The sequence below is a fragment of the Nuphar pumila genome, chromosome 2 (genome assembly GCF_984573655.1).
Source record: "Nuphar pumila chromosome 2, dmNupPumi1.hap1.1, whole genome shotgun sequence".
Taxonomy (NCBI): domain Eukaryota; kingdom Viridiplantae; phylum Streptophyta; class Magnoliopsida; order Nymphaeales; family Nymphaeaceae; genus Nuphar; species Nuphar pumila.
Window position 1 is genome coordinate 41,121,059 of NC_143250.1, and position 15,700 is coordinate 41,136,758.

General features: G+C 38.4%; 1 protein-coding gene across 1 annotated transcript in view; it reads right to left on the bottom strand.

The window, feature by feature from the left end:
• LOC149845328 (transcription factor GTE6-like) overlaps window positions 1-15,700 on the bottom strand; it is a 46,394-nt gene that overhangs the window by 6,677 nt on the left and 24,017 nt on the right. The window lies entirely within an intron of this gene.

Below are 15,700 nucleotides of genomic sequence, written 5' to 3' on the forward strand. Positions count from 1 at the left end.
CCTAATCACCTATTTAAAGAGGTGATTAGGTGTAACACAATTACAAGTAGGCATACATAATTATGCTTAATTACGTATGACCACCTCAAGACATATGAATATTACTTTTAACACTCCCCCTCAAGCTGAAGCATATATATCTATCATGCTCAGCTTGCTGCAACATCTTGAGAAACCTGCACTTGCGAGAGGCTTGCTGAAGACGTCTGCAACTTGATCTTCAGACGTCACATGTTCAGACGTCACATGACTAGTAGAAATATGCCCCACCTGCACTAAGTCACGTATATAGTGGCAATCAACTTCAATGTGTTTCGTTCTCTCATGAAAAACAGGATTGTTAGCTATATGGGTAGCTGCTCGATTATCACACATCATCAACATTGGGGGATGGAATCAACACTTGTATATCTTTTAGAATGGACCTAACCCACATCATTTCAGCAGCAGTTTGAGCCATAGCTCTATATTCTGATTTAGCAATAGAACGAGCTACCACAGTTTGTTTCTTACTTTTCCAAGTAATTAAGTTTCCTCCGACAAACATGCAGAACCTTGTGGTGGACTTTTTATCATCAATGGCCCCTACATAGTCTTTTTATCATCAATGGCCCCTACATAGTCTGCATCTGAGTATGCAATTATATCAAGGTTGGAGCCTTGTTCATATAGCAATCCCTTTCCAGGAGAGGATTTCAAATACCTAAGAATCATCATAGCTGTCTGCCAATGCACTCGAGTAGGTTTGTCCATGAATTGGCGTATCTAAAACTTCCACTGTCAATAGGTTCTGCTTCTTCATCATACATATGCAGTTTAGGATCCATTGGTATATTGGCTGGTTTGGCGCCTAACATCCTTGTTTCCTGCAGTAGATCAAGTACATATTTTCTTTGTAATAGGACTAACCCCTCACTGTTTATGGCCACTTCTATGCCCAAGAAATATCTAAGAGAACCGAGATCTTTTGTGACAAAATGCTTCTGAAGATGAATCTTTATGTCTAAGATATCCTTTGCACTACTCCCTGTAAGAATAATATCATCTACATATACAACCATAACCACAATACCAACAGAGGTTTTCTTGATAAACAAGGAGTGATCTGAAGATGACCTGTTGAAGCCAAATGCAGACATAATTTCAAATAACTTCTGAAACCATGCACGTGGACTTTGTTTAAGATCGTATATAGCTTTCTTTAGTTTGCACACCTTGCTACACTCCCCCTGAACCTCAAACCTGGGAGGTTGAGGCATGTACACAGTCTCAGATAGATCTCCATATAAGAAGGCGTTTTTCACATCTAACTGACATAAACTTCATCCATAATGGACAGCTACAGATATGACCAACCGAATAGTCCCAAGACGGGCTACTGGAGAAAAGGTCTCAAAAAAGTCAACTCCATATGTTTGAGTATACCCTTTAGCGACCAACCGGGCCTTGTACCTTTCAATTGAGCCATCCGAGTTGTACTTAATGGTGTAGACCCACTTACATCCAACGATATCTGCATCAGTGGGAGGAACAACCAAATCCCATGTGTCACATGAAAGCAAGGCATCCATCTGGACCTGCATTGCTTGCTTCCACTTAGGATCTAATAATGCTTGTTGATGATTAAGTGGGACAGAAGTGGCAGATAAAGCAGAGATAAAATTCCTCATGTGAACCCCAAGTCTTGCCTCAGTAACAAACTTGGAGATAGGATGTAATGTGCATTGCCTTTTACCTTTTCTGAGAGCAATAGGTCTGTCATCATCAACAATAGACATCGTAATATTTTCAGGAGAACTCACTTCTGAAGAAGGCGATGGTGTAGGTGTTGATTCAGGTGATGATCTGCGAGTGTACACCAGAGGAGGATCCTGGTACCGAGCAAATGTGGGAGACTGAGAATGAGAGATAGACTTAGAAACTGACTCCAAAGGAAAAGGAGGAATGGGAAGAGGCAGGGTATCACCCTGTTCAACATGCAGTCTGGATGTAGTGGTAGAAAAATAAGAAACAGATTCAAAGAAAGATATATTTGCACTAACATACTCTCGCCAGGAGATGGGATCATAGCACTGGTAGCCTTTTGATTTTACGGATATCCAAGAAATACACACTTGATAGCTTGGGCAGACAATTTATCACGGTTAGATCCAAGTTTATGAACAAAGGAAACACATCCAAATACTTTGGGAGAAATTGGGAACAAAGGAGCATTATGATAGAGAATGTGCAAGGGAATTTGTTCTTCCAAAGATGAAGATGGCATACGATTAATGAGATAACAAGCGGTGAGAACAGCGTCCCCCCAGTAGGAGGATGGCATATTTGATTGCAACATAAGGGTGCGAGCTACGTCTAGAAGATACCTATGTTTTCTTTCAGCAACGTCATTTTGCTGAGATGTATGAGCACAAGTAGTTTGAGGACGAATGCCACAACTTCGATAAAATTGTAACAATTCATTGGATTTGAACTCAAGAGCATTATCTGTGCGGATAATCTTGACGAGAGACTGAAACTGAGTCTTTATTTCAATAATTAAAGATATAAGAATGGAGGCAACCTCAGACCTTTCTTTTATTAAGAAAACCCATAACAATCTGGAAAAATCATCAACAATAACTAAGTAATAATGACACTGAGACTGACTAGGTCCCCATACATCAACATGCAAAATCTCAAACAATGTTTGACTCGATGGACTCTGACGAGAAGGAAAGGAGCTTTTGTGATGTTTGCCCAATTGACAGGCGTCACACTGGAATGAATCAGATGGAGAAATCTGAGGAATAAGTCTACGAAGCTTTGGCAAAGGAACATGACCAAGACGGAGATGCCACTGATAGGTACTGGAAGATTGCTCAGACACAAAATTCATGGATCCAACCGGCTGATGTAGATAATAGACACCACCCTCCTCATGGCCTCCACCAATCTGCTTCCCCGTCAGCAAGTCCTGAAAAATGCAATACACCGGATCAAATATCATCCTACAATTATTCTCCTTAGCAATACGACTAACAGATAGTAAGTTCTGAGGAAATGAAGGAGCATGAAGGACATTAGTCAATTGAAGTGTGGGGGATATAGGAATGTTTCATTGGCCTACAACAGGAGAAGATCTCCCGTCAGCAAGTATAACATTGCGAGGTTCTGCAATAGGATGTAGCTTAGAGAAATTATGGGAAATCTCACACACATGTCTAGAGGCGCCAGAATCAATAATCCATCTACTACCTTGACAACTCAGGCTATCACCTGTAGAGCATGTCACATCAGCAACAGGCATAGGGGCACTCAAACTGGGAAGCCGGTGAGACATCAATTCATTATATGCTGCACGACTGAGAATAACCAAATCGCTGGAGGAGGTAATGTGGTTCTCTGCCTCGAGATTAACAACTTGAGCCTTGGATGCATTCGGTTTAGGTGATGGAATAGGAGGTCGACCAATCTTATCCCAGCACCTATCTTCAAGATGTCCAATTTTACCACAATATGTGCATTGAGGTCTTCCTCTACCTCCAGTACTACGACCTCGACCTCTTCCTCAAAAACTCAAGAAAGTACCTCTTCCACGACTTGAGGTGATTGCTAGGGCAAATGCCTGTGATTCAGAATGAGTTTAAGGAAGAGTGATGGCAAGCCTACTCAGACAATTATAGGACTCTGCAAGTGTAGGAACATCAGAACTCGTTAGAATTTGGACCTTGGCAACCGAGAATTCCGATGACAACCCTGTAAGAAAACGAGCAACCATAGTCTGTTCCTGATGGATCTTCTGGTTGGTGAAGCATAAGGGTTTGTGTGCATTTAGCCTCTCAAAAGCATATTTAATTGAGGCATAGTATTGCGCTAAAGTCTGATCTCCTTGTTGCAACTGATAAATCTTCTGCTCAACTTGTAGAATACGACTCACATTAGTTTCATGAGAATATGTATCACGAAGATTGTCCCACATTTGTTTAGCTGAGGTGTAATAAATCAGTCCATCAACTATATGTGGTTGTACACTGTTCATTATCCATGACATCACGATGTCATTGTCTTCATCCCAGGTGGCATATTTTCCTATTCTTTCAGTGGGCTCCAATTCCAACAAGACGTGCTTTTTTCGATGACCGGAAACAGATATTATGAAGATGCGAGACCACCTTGCATAATTCGAATCATCTAGCTTAACTGAACATCCATATGAAAATGGATTTGCAAAGGCCTTATATTCACCAATGGCCTCTCCCTTTTGATGATTATCTAAAAGCACGTGACTCAGCCATGTAAAATTTCTTTCACCCGGGGCAACCAAAAAAAATTTAGCCAACCAACTATTTATGTGAAACAATAATCTCCTGCATACTTTGTTTCAGATCAGAATAGCGATCAGATCACTACCACGACAACCAAAAGTTAAACAACGACTATCAACTTGAGATTGAAAACAACTACCATTTAATCTTCCAAAGCAAAGATTTGTTCCCAGACATTCAACAGTGACTGATCCCTATTTTTAAATCTGATCGCGGACTGCAATAGTTCAACTGCATCCATTAAAAATAATTCTAAACCCAAGACGATATCAAAACGATCTAACCTTGATCTATAAATTTATTTATTTTTGATCCAGTCAATGTTTTCAGACGCAATCTACAATCAGCAATTGCAGTGTCTTCAACCCACAATCAGTTCACGATTTCAGCAGCTTCTCCACGATCAACACCAGCACACGATCACGATCAGTAAGTGACCTCCACACCAGCAAAAAAAATGCGATCACAGTTTCAGCAGCTTCTCCACGATCAACACCAGCACACAATCACGATCGATAAGTGACCTCCTCACCAGCAAAAAAAACACGATCACGGCAGCACAGTTTTTGTTTTTGTTTGTTTTTTTCAACAGCGTCGCCCCATCTACAGCATCCAGTCCTTCTTTACGTTCAGCGGCAGCAGCGTCATCCCAAAAGGGAGACCCGATCTGATACCATGTTGATTTCTTTCAGCCCTAGGTTCGATTTCAAAGAGACGAGAGAGAGAGAGAGAGAGAATTCATCGATTCATTAACCCTAATCACCTATTTAAAAAGGTGATTAGGTGTAACACAATTACAAGTAGGCATACACAATTATGCTTAATTACGTATGACCACCTCAAGACATATGAATATTACTTTTAACAACTATAATGAGCCAACCAAAGATGAGTTCAACACCAATAAAATCAGTGCTCCCTTTGCCCTTCTTTTTTCCCCTCTTATTTTTATGGTCCAATCTTCTCTCAGTAAAATGATGGGTTGTTCCATTCTTAATATATATGATGACCAGCAAATGCAACTTATGGAGAACCCAGATCACGTCCACCTTTGCAGGTTGGCTTGATGTAGAAAACAGCAATAATGGTTGATTGAGCCATTCTCATACTTCCAAGTTATGGTGTAGATTGCAGTGATAGTACAGAATCATTTAATTAACAGAAAAGCATGAAGACAATCAGAATATGGTTGGTTTGGCCATTGAAACGAATGAAGAAATATTTTTCATTTCCTTTAATCTTTTTAGGGTAAACTGTAATGCCATGAAAAACAGATGGATTTCACTTGAACCACCTGAAAGAAATCATGCAGCTGGAAAAAAGACACTCTGGTATTTACATGAAACGATGAGGAGAACCTATCAAAAAGAAACAATGAGGAATTGCAACACATGACAAATAAAACAATTATGATATTAGCATAGGTCAACAATATACCAAAGAGAAAAATAGGTGCACTTACATGAGTTTTGATTTCTTTTATTTCTATCATAACCAAAACCTTAAAGTGTTATATTTGATTGGAAAGTAATGAATTAAATTATTGATTTAGCAAGCTCACTAATAAATGCCATTTTTATCTTGAGGAAATACCAATACTATATATATATATATATCTGTGGGACGCTGCTTATATTTTACAGCTAGATGGAAGCACAAAACAAAAGAATTTGTTAACCATAAGCCTTAAATAGAGAATTAATTCACGTTATCTTTTCATACATACAACGATGGGTTGTCTTACCTTTGGGTTTGCTTCTAATACTTGTAGCAAATGTTTGAATAACTCAATATTCAGACTAGGTGGACTTCAAAGTTCTCTTTTTTGTTTGGGGGAAGTGTGTGTGTGGTGGTGGTGGTGTGTGTGTGTGTGTGGCAAGGTGAACAAATGCAGAGACAGAACATTAATAACCTAAGACAAAGGTTAGAGATGAGTAGGGCTCACTGAAATTATGTAAATGATACATCTAAATGTTACATGATACAAAACTTTCATAAAGAACCAGCAAGAAAATGAATAAAGATAATCAACACTTAAAAAAGGATCCCATGAATATAGTGGTCCAGTTCCATGTGACAACTGAAAATGTGTGATGCATCTATGCGTAAACCTTCCTCATCTGGGTTAAGTGTGCATGTACATAAAGAACTTTTCATGTTGGGAAATGCCTTGATGAATTACTTGGGACTGTCACTGTGGTTCAAAGGACACGGATAAGACCTCTTTGAATGGTATTTTATCCACATGGCAACCAAAAAGAGTTAAAATTTCACAAAACAAACACATAGATAAAAAGGATAATTGGAAGAGAAAATCTAAATTGATTTGATGTGTTCCGAAACCTTTCAATTCCTTATTTTACTATGTTCAACTCTATGTATTCCGCTATCCATAGAGTACATTGAATGTACAGAAATGGCTATAACAAAGTTTTTGTTATTTGTATTAACAGCTACTCTAGGAGGAATATTTTTATGTGGTCCTAATGATTTAATAACTATCTTTGTAACTCCAGAATGCTTCAGTTTATGCTCCTATGTATCCTAGCATTATATTGACATTGACAATTCCAAAAAACTACTCATACTATGAGTATAGTATGATGGCTTTCGGGTGGGCATGCCCCTATTGTCTAACGATTCAGGACATCTCTCTTTCAAGGAGGCAGCAGGGATTCGACTTCCCTTGGAGCTCGATCTCTCCTCCGGATGAACCATATAACCCAGAGAAACCATAAACCAGAATAGAAGAGTTTGCCCCCACCTATGAGTAAATACTTTGTAGTAGCCTCATTAGACCGTACATCTCTCTTGGTATATCTAGGTAGGAGCATAAACTGAAACATTCTGAAGCTACAAAGATAGTTATTAAATCAATCTGCCTATGGTCTCTTTTTTTAGGTGCTCATTTTGTCTAGGCCTTCAGTTTAATGTTTCTAATTAGTGGTCGTGGTTGGCAAGAACTCATTGAATCCATCATCTTGGCTCATAACAAATTAAAAGTTGCTCCTGCTACTCAGCCTAGAGACTTGAGCAGAGCCGTTGAAGTAGCTAAAGTAGTGATAAATCCTGACAATAAAATAGGTCCTATGGAAAGTCCATCGATTCCGAGTCTCCAGTGAAAATCAAAGAAATTTATCCAGTTAAAATCTTCTTCGAATTGGATTAATGGATCGTCCAATTGAAAATGATAGCAAAATATGTATCTCTTTTGTTCTGTTTCGTGAGTCCAAGAATATACCATTGCTTTGTGTTTGAATGAAATTATTGTTATTACATAAGTTCCTCACACAACTCATGAATTAAGAATTCTCACAATAATCGGGGTCTACTCGACATGGATTAGGCATGAATGAAACATTTCATAGCAATCGCTGACAAAATTCTCAACTAATATCAAATTGAGCCTTGGTATGGAAACCTACTAAGTGGTAACTTCCAAATTCAGAGAAACCCTGGAATTAAAAATGGGCAATCCTGAGCCAAATCTTGTTTACAAAAAACAAGGGTTACTTTCCTAGAAAGCGAGAATAAAAAAAGGATAGGTGCAAAGAATCAATGGATGTTGTTCTAACGAATGAATGGTGTTGGGCCGATTCCATGGCTCTATACGATTTAGCTGTTTTTGATCCCTCTGATCCCGTTCTTGATCCAATGTGGCTAAAAGATATGTTCGTTATACCCTTCATGACTCGTTTAGGAATAACCAATTCATGGGACGGTTGGAATATTACTAGATTTAGGTAAGAAGCAACATAAAAAACCAAATTTTATACCTGAATATTCAGTTTGATAACCTGCTACTAATTCCTTCTCGACTTTCGATAAATCAAAGGGCAATCTCTCGCATTCTGCTAGAGTAAGGAGTAGATCCTTGTGGGGGTTTTCTGGAGCAAAATTTGGAAGTTAGAAACCCCTTATTTAGTATAACTAATTAAGTCGGATGAGAGGAAACCTTCATGCCAATTTTTAGGGGGGCTGGGGGAGGATCCTATAGGAACCTCGGCATGGTAATACATACAAGAGTTTTTACTCCATACAGTTGATCTTTTGCACCCGCTTCAAGTCATGATGACTAATCGATACTTGGGGACTTCACAGAATTATTACAAAGCTATGCGACCAGAAATTAATCCCTACGATCTAAGTTATATACTCTATAATATAGGCCTTATACACACAAGCAACAAAGAACATTCGAAGGCTTTGGAATATTATTTATGTGCAGCATGGGGTGTGCATCAGTTGAGCTATTTGACGGAGTAGCTAAAAGTAGGGACAAGGTCTCCACCCCCGCCCTGTTTCAAAATCTGAACCTTCATCCCCGCCTCCATCCCTGTTTCATGTCCTCCATCCCCAGTCCAAACGGGGGTGAGGCGGGGCAGGGGCCCGTTTCCCCTCGATCTATAGTCATTACTTAAAGGATTGGGGATGGGGCGGGGAGGGGCGGGGCGGGGCGGGGAAAGGCGGGGATGGGGCGGGGATGGGGCGGGGTGTGGGAAAGCATAAGTCCATCCCCGCCTGTAATGAAACAAGGTACAATAGAACAATAGGGAAACAAACACAATGCCAACAAAGGGCTTTAATAAACTCACTTAAAGTTGGTCACTAATGGACCAAATACAATCTCAAAAGAGATCAAAATACCAAACAGCACAAGAGGCATACAAGCCTATAAGATGGGAAAAAACTCTAGAGAAAACCATCAAATGCTTCTAAAAGCATTGAGGAATAACAAGAAAGTGAGGCTCTATTTATAGAGTCTCACTCCAACACATGGGAGGCAGTCCAGCTCTTTGGACTGCCTTCCAACAGTCATATTTTGACTGTTGTGCACAACAGTCATATTTTTGACTGTTGTGCACAACAGTCATAAATATGACTGTTGTGCCTAAGTTGTATGACAGTTTATTTATTTATTATAATGTTAAATTACATTTCAGTCCCTAGTGAACTGTACTATGTGATAAAAGACAAAAATACCCTTATTGGGTATTTGGATACAATTTTATTTTTAACACTCCTCAAACTTATGGGGAAATCACCAAAAGTTTGCTAAGAAGATACAAAAATTGAGGTAGTGGAAGAGCTTTGGTGAAGAAGTCTGCAATCTGAAATTCAGACTGGACATATGGCAATGTAATGGTCCCCTTCAAATATTCTTCGCGAACATAGTGACAATCCATCTCAATGTGTTTTGTTCGCTCGTGAAATGTGTGATTGCTGGCTATATAGATGGCACTTTTATTATCACAGCATAGCTTTTAAGGTTCTAAGACATCAACACCCATATCGGAAAGTAGTGCTCTCATCCACACAACTTCAGTGGTTGTGGTAGCCATTGCCCTGTACTCAGCTTTCGTAGAGGATAAAGACACTTTCTGTTGTTTTTTGCATCGCCAAAAAATGAGAGAATCACCTAAAAATACACAAAAGCCAGTAGTTGAGTGACTGTTATTGGGATCTCCTCCCCAGTCAGAATCAGTGTAAGAAATAAGACTTAAAGATGAGGAAGAGGATAAGAATAGTCCTTTAGATATAGTTTTCTTGATATATCGAACTATTCTTAATAATGCACTCAGGTGGACGGTTGTGGGCGCTTGTTGAAATTGACTTGCAGAATGTACGGCATGCGCAATATTTGGCCTTGTAATGGACAGGTACATCAACGATCCAATAAGTTGTCGATAAGGGGTTGGATCATCTAATAATACTCCATCTTCAGCTCGCATTTTCACATTTATTACTTCAGGAGTATCAGCATATTTTGTGTCTGTGATTCTTGAACGCTCAACAATATCAGCTGCAAACTTGATTTGAGATAAAATATATCCTCTTGGTGAGTAGGCTACTTCAATTCCTAAAGAGTATCTCAAAAAACCAAGATTAGTCATATCAAAAGATTTTTTAAGCAAAATTTTAATATCTTCAATTTTCTTTTGATCATTCCCTGTGATGATCATATCATCAACATACAAAAGAAGAACGATCAATGATGTACCTGTAGATCTCACAAAAAGAGCAGTGTCAGTGTAACAAGATTTAAATCCAAGTTTTAATATCGTACCACTGAATCGATCATACCATGCTTTAGGGGCTTGTTTAAGCCCGTATAGGGCTTTTTGAAGACGAAGGACCATGCCTTTTTCAATAGACAGACCAGGGGGAGGATCCATATATACTTCTTCATTTAAGTTTCTGTTCAAAAATGCATTTTTAACATCTAACTGATATATCGGCCATTTTCGAATGGATGCTATAGCAACTAGAGTTCTAACTGTAGTCATACGAGCTACTGGGGCAAAGGTTTCTTCATAATCTATATCATATTCTTGAGAATATCCTTTTGCAACAAGTCTTGCTTTATATCTCTCAAGAGACCCGTCACTTTTTGTTTTAATTTTAAACACCCATCTACACCCTATTGTCTTCTTTCCGATAGGAAGAGGTTGAATTGCCCAAGTGTGAGCCTTGTGTAATGCATCTAATTCAATTTTCATGGCTTCAACCCATTCGTTTATATTTTTGGCCTCGTTATAGTTGGATGGTTCATGATAGGAATGAATGGCTAGAAGACATGCCTTGTAGTTTGGTAAGAAGGATTCATATGAGACAAACCTACTTGGAGGCCTATGTGTTCGTTCTGACCTTCTAACACTAGTTTCTTCAGTATTTGTTAATTGATTATATATGTCAAGGGCACATGGATGCTCCCCAGTATTTCGTCTAGAGTATTGAAGAAGATCTTGAGATGATTCACTACTTGAGTCATTAATAGACTCGAAGGTTTCAATATCATTACTAATATCTTTATTGGGTAACAAATCAAATAAGAAAGCATACTCGGATTCTTTCTTAGGAACTTCAAAATCAAATCCACTGTCATTTTCTAGAAAGGTAACATTTCTAGAAACATAGAGTTTATCATTTGTTTTATCATAACATCGATATCCTTTTTTATTATCAGCATAACCAAGAAAGACACATTTTATGGCTTTAGGAGAGAGTTTGCTATATTTTTCAAGAAGCAAGAAGCATTTACAACCAAATACCCTTAGCCTTTTTAAATCAGGAGAAATTTTAAAGAGTTTTTCAATAGGAGACTTGTTTTCCAAAGTTTGAGAAGGCATTCTATTTATCAGATAGACTGCGGTTAGGGAAGCTTCAGCCCAAAATTGCTTTGGAATTTCTTTTGAAATAAGTAGGGTTCTAGTAGTTTCAATGATATGACGATGTTTTCTTTCAGAAATCTCATTTTGTTGAGGTGTCCTAGGGCATGATTTTTGATGCACAATTCCATGATTTTTTAGATATAATTGAAATTCATTTGAAAGAAACTCTCCCCCAGAGTCGGAGCGAAAGACTTTAATATTTGTTTTAAATTGATTTTTAACTAGATTATGAAAGTTTTTAAAACATGAAAAAACTTCGGATTTGAGTTTTAGAAAGTAAATTCAAGTATGTCTACTAAAATCATCTATACATGTAACATAGTACGAATAACCACCTTTTGACATAACAGGGGCAGGACCCCACACATCCGAATGCACTAATTCAAAAAATTTATGTGTCACAGAGGTTCTAGACCCAAAATGTATCATTTGCATTTTTCCAAGTATACAATCTTCACATACAAAATTTTTATCTTTACAAAATTTTTCCAAAAATGGAAAAAGAGATAATTTGGATATACTTGGGTGTCCTAATCTTTTATGCCAAAGATCTATATTAATGTCTTTGACATGATTACAAAACGAGTATTTTGGTAAACACAGGAAATCCATGTAGTAAAGGTCTCCTCGTCTATGGCCTTGCCCAATCAGCTTCCCTGACTGGAGATCCTGCACCCAACACACCTTAGATGAGAAGAATATTTTACAACCATAGTCAACAATTTGAGAGACCGAAAAAAGATTCAAATCCAGTTTGGGAATGACTCTCACTTTTGGAACAAAGAATTTTTTTGAAATATCATCAAGGTTTCCTAAGCTTTTGACTTTTAAAGCGGTACCATCGACAGTTGACACACATGAAAAATATGATTTAGTGCAATCAGATAATAGAGACTCATTATGAGTCATGTGGAAAGAAGCACCTGAGTCTAGAATCCAAGAGGTCTTACCTGGAGGAGACGAGGAAGACATGGCAGCTCCGTTTGTAGAAGGTGCAGCCTTAAAAAGTTGTGAGACGGCTTCTGCTATTTGAGCAAAATTTAATTCATTGAAGCTGCCCCCTTTTCTTGATTCTTGAGGTTCTTCACTTAAGGCGGCCACCTTTTTAAATTTGGGACATTCCGGTCTTATATGTCCGGGTTCCTTACAATGATGACAAATAATTTTTCCTTTGTATCCTCCCTTGTATCCTCCTCCATTGTGTCCTTCTCCATTGAACTTCTTCTCAAAGTGAGGTGGTTTATATATTTTCACAAAATTTCCGGGCCTTGCCATGGCAAGGACCTCATCATTAGACTTGTGCATTCCAAGTCTTGTCTCTTCTTGACAAATTTGAGCAAGGGCCTCACTTATAGAAGGAGAAGTGATCCTATGAAGTAAGGAAGATCTTACTTGCTCAAATTCCGATCGAAGGTCATCAAGAAAGGAGAAAAGATTTTCTCTTTCGATTTGGGTCATTCTCATATCAATAGCCGAACCTTCCCATTTTGGTTCCAACATGGCTAATTCATCCCAAATAGGAGATAAAATACCGTAAAAATCTCTTACACTTTTATCTCCTTGTTTTGAATTACGTACCTTATCTTGGAGATAATAAAGTATAGCCATATCCTTTTGGATAAAAGTACTTCTTAGAAAGCTCCATGCGTCACATGCCTTCTTGAATTTAATGATACTGGTGGCGATCTTGAACTCCATGGTATTCATAAACCATGAGAGTATTTGTGCATTGCTTGCCTCCCAATCTTCCAATTTATTTTGGAATTCTTCCAAGGCTTTTTCTTTTTCTTCTTCGGACAAGGCTTTGACTTGATCTCCTTCTCTTCTAGTCAATTTAAGTTGTGGTTCACTAGTAGAACCACTAACAAAACCCCACAATTTTTTTCCTTTGATATGATTCTCCATAGCCATCGCCCACATCAAGTAGTTGTTTTCATTGAGTTTGTAGGTGATGACGGTGGCGAACTCTCTTTCTCCCATAATGAATACTTGAGTTTAGACTAGAGAAGATAGGGAATGATCAATGATCGAAGAACACTTCCTTCACGAGATTCTCCTTCTTTCAAAAACCTCGCTCTGATACCATGTAATGAAACAAGGTACAATAGAACAATAGGGAAACAAACACAATGCCAACAAAGGGCTTTAATAAACTCACTTAAAGTTGGTCACTAATGGACCAAATACAATATCAAAAGAGATCAAAATACCAAACAGCACAAGAGGCATACAAACCTATAAGATGGGAAAAAACTCTAGAGAAAACCCTCAAATGCTTCTAAAAGCATTGAGGAATAACAAGGGAGTGAGGCTCTATTTATAGAGCCTCACTCCAACACATGGGAGGCAGTCCAGCTCTTTGGACTGCCTTCCAACAGTCATTATTATGCCTGTTGTGCCTAAGTTGTATGACAGTTTATTTATTTATTATAATGTTAAATTACATTTCAGTCCCTAGTGGACTGTACTATATGATAAAAGACAAAAATACCCTTATTGGGTATTTGGATACAATTTTATTTTTAACACCGCCTCCATCCCCGTTTCATGACCTTCATCCCCGGTCCAAACGGGGTGAGGCAGGACGGGGCCATGTTGTCCCCTGTCCACTGCCATCCCTAGCTAAAAGGGATATGAGAAGGAGTTGTCCTCAGTTACAGGATAGTGGATTGGATTCCTATCTACTCTTTCTCGACCCTCCAGTGAATGGTTCAAATCATTTTATTGATAGAGTCTTCTATATCAAATAAATTCTCAACTAAATTTAAATTATTTATGCATTTTGAAACCATATTATCTTGTACGAACGCAGTGGTAGAAAGAGTATTGTGATCTTTGGCGCAAAAAGAACGAGTTGATCTGTATCATCTTGACTTGGTTCTGCTTTCTCTCTTTTTTGTATTTTCTTTTCTATTTTAATAATACCAGGTCGGGTTCTTCTCTTACCAGTATCGAATAGATCATGCTGAACCCATATCTTTGCTTCGGAACAAAACAATTAGAATTAGGCTCGGTTAACTGGAATGTGTATTATCCATATAAGAGATATTCCAACTGAGAAGATCTATCGACCTGAGACAAAGAGATCTCTCAAGGTACTAATGAGAGAGCACAAACGATCGAGCAGAATAGGGGTTCGCCCATTCAAGTTTCTGGGATTCCCATTACAACCAGTCTACGAACACTCGATGGAGTTGGAGAGGAAAGTGTTTTCATCATTACAACCCGAGGGATTCCTTCCAATCCTTTCTCCAAAATTGGATCGGATTTTGCAATTTTTTCTTCTGCAGTACCTCGATGTAACATGAGCGTGAAAAAGGTTCAAGAATTACTTTTATAAAAGCTAAAAACGAATCACTTATTTTGGCTTTTTGACCCCATATCATAAGGTGGATCTCGAAAGATATGAAAGAAAGCCACCCGGATTTTTCTACACCCGAATTTTTCTAATGATCCTGATTATTCTGCTGTCAACATTTTGAATTGTTGTTGAATCCATGGACAGGCAAGAGACAACCTGGCGAATTGAAACATCTTAGTAGCCAAAGGGAAAAAAGCAAAAGTGACTTCTGTAGTAGTGGCGAGCAAAATGGGAGCAGCCTAAACCGTGAAAACGGGGTTGTGGGAGAGCAATACAAGCGTCGTATTGCTAGGCAAAGCGGTGGAGTACTGCACCATAGATGGCGAGAGCCCAGTAGCCGAAAGCATCACTGGCTTACACTCTAACCTGAGTGGCATGGGGCACATCGAGTCCTGTGTGAATCATCAATGACCACCTTGCAAGGCTAAATACTAGTGGGTGACCGATAGCGAAGTAGTACCATGAGGGAAAGGTGAAAAGAACCCCCATTGGGGAGTGAAATATCACGAGATCAGTAAATGTCATAGACGATGAATTCATAGTAAGGTAAATTTACTAATTTCCTTCATCACACAACGTTTGTTAGTCTTGTTTATAATGAATAAAATGACTAATAAATCAAAAGAAAACAAATTCAATTAGGACTAATTCCTTCAATTGGGATTTCTTCATATCACCATATCTCGCAAAAACTGAAACTTCGGCAAGTGCTTTATAAACATATGTATAAAAAGAATGTACCTCATTTAGTTCCTTCATGCCTACTATAGCTAGTTATTTTGGTTTTCTACTGACTGCCCCAGTCTGAGGAAGATTTGAAATAAATTGAATGAACAATCAGGAAAATGAGAATTTGAAAT